The sequence below is a fragment of the Ylistrum balloti genome, unplaced genomic scaffold (assembly GCF_031769215.1).
Source record: "Ylistrum balloti isolate Yb309-2 unplaced genomic scaffold, AGI_CSIRO_Ybal_v1 Utg369726, whole genome shotgun sequence".
NCBI lineage: Eukaryota > Metazoa > Mollusca > Bivalvia > Pectinida > Pectinidae > Ylistrum > Ylistrum balloti.
The window spans coordinates 900,197-906,133 of record NW_026781943.1 but is presented as its reverse complement, the minus strand read 5'-3'; positions in this window follow the sequence as shown (position 1 = coordinate 906,133).

Below are 5,937 nucleotides of genomic sequence, written 5' to 3'. Positions count from 1 at the left end.
AATTACAAGTAATGTGAAAATGAAGAAAGTTTTAATCAATTTTAAAAAAATTGTGAAAATTTTTATTAATTTTCTTTCTGTTTGATTACATTACTTTAAGTTTATTTTAAAAACAATACTATTATCCGTCTACTGGAGAAGGTCAGAGGTGACTTCCTGTTGTTATATTAAAAAAACTAACAATCTCGCTCAAATATAAAACAACTTAGCTAGCCAAGCGAACTTACAAAAGGCCAGAGAGACCTCCCGGACAATGGGTGATATATTTGTTGTGCAAGGAAGAACAGATGGAGAAATTTTGCTCATCTCAAATGAATTTTGAGAAAACTATGAACTGTTCAATATGATATACAATTATTTGATTACATAAGTCTTTCAGTTTCAGTGTACATATGCCATTGATCAATACCTCTTATTTATTGTTGTGTTGTCCTCTGTATTGTCGCAGTCATATATGTATACTGACTGTTACCATACTTATCGCTGTGCGTTACTCTCATGTAATCCCGCGTTGTAATCTGTATGGCTCCAGTCATACATGTATACTGACTGTTTCTATACTGATTGCTGTGCATTACTTTAATGTAATCCCACATTTATCAAAAATGTTGTGTACTATGCATATCACAAATACAGATGTACATCTTATGTTTGTAGAAGAAAATACATTCTTGTTTTATAAATTCATACCCCGAGCATCTTTTTTAATTTGGTGAAAAATACCCTACTGAATCAGGTGAAAGTTTTGTGTTATGTCCAAGTTGTGTGTTGATTTAAACCCATTAAGAGAGATAGGAAATCCAATTACAGCCACATTCATATAATATGCTTTTATTAAGCAATTATTCTGTATATATAATATAATAAAATGCTTGTATTCAAAGTACTTTTTCGTGATGACATAGACTTGTACAAGTTCTTAAATCTGTAATGATGATTCCTAAAATATGAAATAAATTTTTTGATTTTTTACTACTAATGACTAATGAAATTTATCTAATTCTTTGTAGCTGATTTAGATAAAATCTTAAATAAAAATTTTTTTTAATAAAATGCAGAAGAAAAAAGCATAAATATCTGAATTTGGTGATAATTCTTTTAAAACAAATTTGAGAACTTGAGCAAGTCTATAGTCGCAATTCCAGTGCAAAATTTGTACTGTAAAGAAAAAAATGTGATGTCAAGAAAGGGTGAAATTATAACATTTAAAGAAATATGAAAATATCAAAGAAAAAAAATAACATTTAACAAACAATTAGGCCTTAGAATCATATACCTAATTTGAATTCAATTACTGCACGATTTGACTGTTCTGTCCAACCTACTTACCGGTACTTGGAATTGTCCTCATAGCTGAAGAGAAGAAATTGTTCAGAAAATATATTAAATCATTCCATAAATATTGTACTAGATATATGTTATGGATATATCTGATTTGATAGGCATGTGATTTGGTTGATAATAGGTGAACAGATGCGTTGTTATAGTGTATTGTGGTTTTGTATCGGTTGTGTATGTTGTGTGTTGAAGCCCGTACTTAGTACAGGCGCTATTCAGGTGCTTATTTCTCGTTACTTGTCCCGGTGATAACTTAGAAGTACAACGTTGGAGACTGGGCAGTCCCACTCAGTATTGAACTTGTAGTACAAGTCAAGTGTTATGATTTTACCATGTACAACTTAATGTAAAATTAAAAATAATCAAAAGAATTTACATCTTGTTTGTTTCTTGAATCTTGTACTTATCACTACTCAATCTGACAAGGACTGACCTGTATAACATGAAATGTTTGTAGGTAATTTCCTTATCTAATTTATATTAGGACATCATTTCTTTGATAAAAATACTTGTGGTACTACTTAGTTAAATGTAAGTATACCTCTGCCAGTTGTTTTATCACTGGTCCTATTGTAGTGAAATTTTCTTCACAAACATTTTATGTTATACAGTAAGAGACAGATCATTCAGAACACAACCTTGGCTCATGAAGTTTTGAAATCGAGAAAGCAACAAGATTTTCATATGATTTAGAAGTAACTGTTGCTGAATAAAAGGTGTCTATGCAGCAGTTCTGACTTAAATAAATATGACTGTTATTTATTGATGCAAAATATTTAAATTTCGATCCCATTCTTTATCAAACCTTAACCAAAACATGTTTACCAGATAAACATTTGACAAGATATTCATCTCCAATTACAAATTGTACATCAATGCTAATTTTAAAAGGGTTTTCTGGCCTGAAAAAATAACATTCACTAATTTGGTGAGCTTCAACAAGAACAAATGTACAATATACTTAATTCAATTCATTATTTCTTGGTCATTTGTACAATTTTTGAGATTCCAAGTGATAGACAGAGAGTGCTAGTTGACATTTTAGTCCCCAATGTTTGCTGAAACATTCATGCCTGGTTTTAATTTATACACTTGTTCTTCACGTTCTTCTGAAATTATTAAATATAGGAAAAGAAATAAATTTATTCAGTTATGGGGTTAGTGTGCCCCCCTACTTAGGTTTTGACACTGGATTTCCCCCAGTCGCCCCATCCGCAACATTGAGAGCCTTAGAAGGACAGAACAGCTGTATGATGAGCTTACTTCATTATCTGACTCTACTCTACCTAATTCTAAATTTTAAAAGTCCGTGATTGTATTAAGATGTGCTATGAACGTTTGCGTATTGTGGACAATCTTTTTAATTTGGACAATGACCATATACTGGACATATGATAAGCATACATGGCTTATGATGGTCTTTCTTGCTGGGTGGAGAATGAAGGATTCTCGCGCAACGTCATCGTACCATACACTGGCTTCAATTTGGCGCGTTTTAAAATGCCCCTGCAAAATAAAGTCCGTTAAAAGCACGATCCTTATCCTGTTTTTCCAATTTTTAGCAGACGATATATGAATATATGTGAAATACTAAACGTTCGTTGTTTGTTTTGTTGCTGTGATATCAGAAAGACTGAAAAAATGAGCTGTTCTAAGATAATATTTTTTAGACGACAAACTGAATGTTTTAGTTGCTATTGTGTCTGTAAATTTCGGAATGAATTAACTTTTTTTTAATGAAGAAAAAACTGTTAATATAAGAATTGACACTCATTTTTTAATGTTATCGGTGGATTACTACAGAATTGAATAGTTAAAGTTCTAACTGTAATATCTTCCAGCGCCCAGCAGCCATTAATGATATGTGACAATGTGACGATATAGAACGCCAAAGAATTTCCTTACCATATAGCCATTTAAATGAGGTTTTATTTAATGGAAAATGGCGATTTTGCAATCTTTGAAAGAAATTTTCATCTTTGACTACAACACCAAATTTAAAACATTCTGACATCGTATCGTGCGTGAAGAAACCTCACACTCAAAACATTGTAATAGTTGACCAAACAAATGACACCAGGATGAAATCAACGTTTAATTTGATATTATAGAATTAATTGTTAAATCTACTTGTGCTCAGTAATATGTAATAGCTAGAATGTTGGTCAAACTGCTAACTGACGGAAGAACTTGCATGACGTAATCTGACGTCATCGACGGCTAATTCGCACATTTTTTACAGCTATTCATCTATTCAATCCAACTGGATTAACTGGATTATAAGCGACAATGATTTGTGATAGTTTTGAGATGATGAAGAAGAGCATCCTATATGATACAACAAATGTGTATCAGATATTTGCTGGATTCTCATCTAAGTTACCGCCATCACTATCGGCAACAAATCTAAAGACACCACAAATATTGAAATCCATCCTGAAATCGTGACTTGGACCCAACATTTATAAACAGTTTTTTTTTAAAATAATATTGCATTCAGCCCGGAATTTAAAATGCGTCAAAATATATATAAAAAATAACAATTCATCTTATTGTCCTGACAAATTCATTATTCATTTATTGTTTATTTTTTTGTACACTGTAACGTATTAAAATATTTACATAATTGAATGACAGCGATCAAGTAAACAGAAATTCCATTCGTAAAAAAGGAATTCCGACAGATCCACCACAAGGGGGAGTATTGTCATTGGAAAAATAATTGTAACGGATTAAGTAAAAAAAAAAACAACAACAGCCAAACAAACAAATAAAATCGCAGAATGAATCAGAAAATGGTAGTTAAGTCATTGGCGTGGCCAGCTTCTACTATTCGTTACGTTCTCAATAGGAGAACCACGGTAATTCATTTGTAAAGTTTAAACAATTGAATGTAGATGAAAAATTGCAATGAATTTATCCTGCAGCTGCGGTTGAGTTATCAGAATACACCAATCACATATGTTTTTTTACTGTATTCGGCAGTGATGTATATCAGCAGTATCGTCCTTCACACGTGCATAAATTCTGCAAAAATCCTTTCTAATTTACTTTAAAAATATAAATAAACGATTTTATTTGTTGTAACAAACAGGTATACTTACGAACATTTATAAAATTGCTATTCATATCCACTGAAGTGTGGAACTATATGGAGCAATTGTTTTAACGTGCGTCATTAGGCACAATTCGGCGTAACGTCAGCATCATGTAAACACAGATTGAGTAGACATAACGAACTGTTTATATATATTCACAGTTTCGATATTGTGAATGAAATAGAATATATGGTCAATGCCATTTCTGACTTTCCCAACCCTTGTCAAAACACAGCTTATATCTTAAGACACTACTGACCACGAATTCTTTACACCTGCCACACATATTTTGCTGAATTTTAGCGCGTGCGTCATTTGTACCGATTTACTTTCTGAATTAAAGAAAGATACATTTGTCTTTCTTCACCCTCTCAAAATACAATGTTTTAATACCATGCATTATCTATATCTAATTTATGTTATGATTAAAATTTATTTTCTGTATTTGAACAGTATAGATAAATAAATGAAATAACTATTACGTTATCTGCCTTTGTAGGCAATGAAAACAGGATATCTATTATCTTATCAATTATGAACGTGTAGTTTGACATCAGTAAAAGATTCAATTGGTATACTTTTGAAATAGCTGAGATCTCGGTAACTTTCCCAAAACCCCTACCCACCCTACCTACAGTAGCTTTCCCAGATGCCCACCCACTCACATTAGGTTCCTCAGACGCCCCACTCAAAAATATTTTCATGTGATCAAATTTTACTATCTATTGTTTTAGAAAACCTACAGACCTAGTTCATATTTTGAATTCCAATGACAAATGGTTCTACCTAGATTCTAATTGCAACTTAGTCGTTGTCATAGGCCGCCGTGGTGCTCTTTTAGCGGTTCTGTTAAATGTCTTACAACTTCACTTTTATATCTCTCTGTTGTATCCCCTATCATACTGTACTAAAATCCACCCTAAACAACCAATTTACAACCAGTTTTCAGCAAACATTGCCATACGGCCCAATCATTTTTCTACACTTCTTCGCTTTGTTTGTTTTTTTTTCTCGTAAACTATTTCACACCCTCCTACCAAGGAACGGTAGGGCATCGTTTACCTATTAATTGAGTCTTTTTATTACTTAACCCAAGACTGATTGCAACATATACTTTTTTTCTTACAAGTAGGTAAATACACTTTGTAACAAAAAAAGGAACCTGGGGAAAATGCTAATTTTTTGTCTGAAATCTGACCAAGAAAAAAGGGGTAATTGCTTACTGACCTGAATCGAAGTGTAATATCAGCCTCTTGCGTAATACTGAACACGAGAAACTGACTGTGTTGCAAGAAAATTGTGTATAATACGTATCATCCATAACGAATCCATTATAAAGATTTTAGTCTCACACATTAACCTGTATAACTATTCATGGTTGATATACGGGCTGATTCGAGGCTGCTTTGAAGTCCATATTGGACGATTGTTTGATTTTTGCATGTACGATTTTTGGAATATCTTCAGCGAATGCTGAAAAGTGCTTTAATTCTTTTTTTTT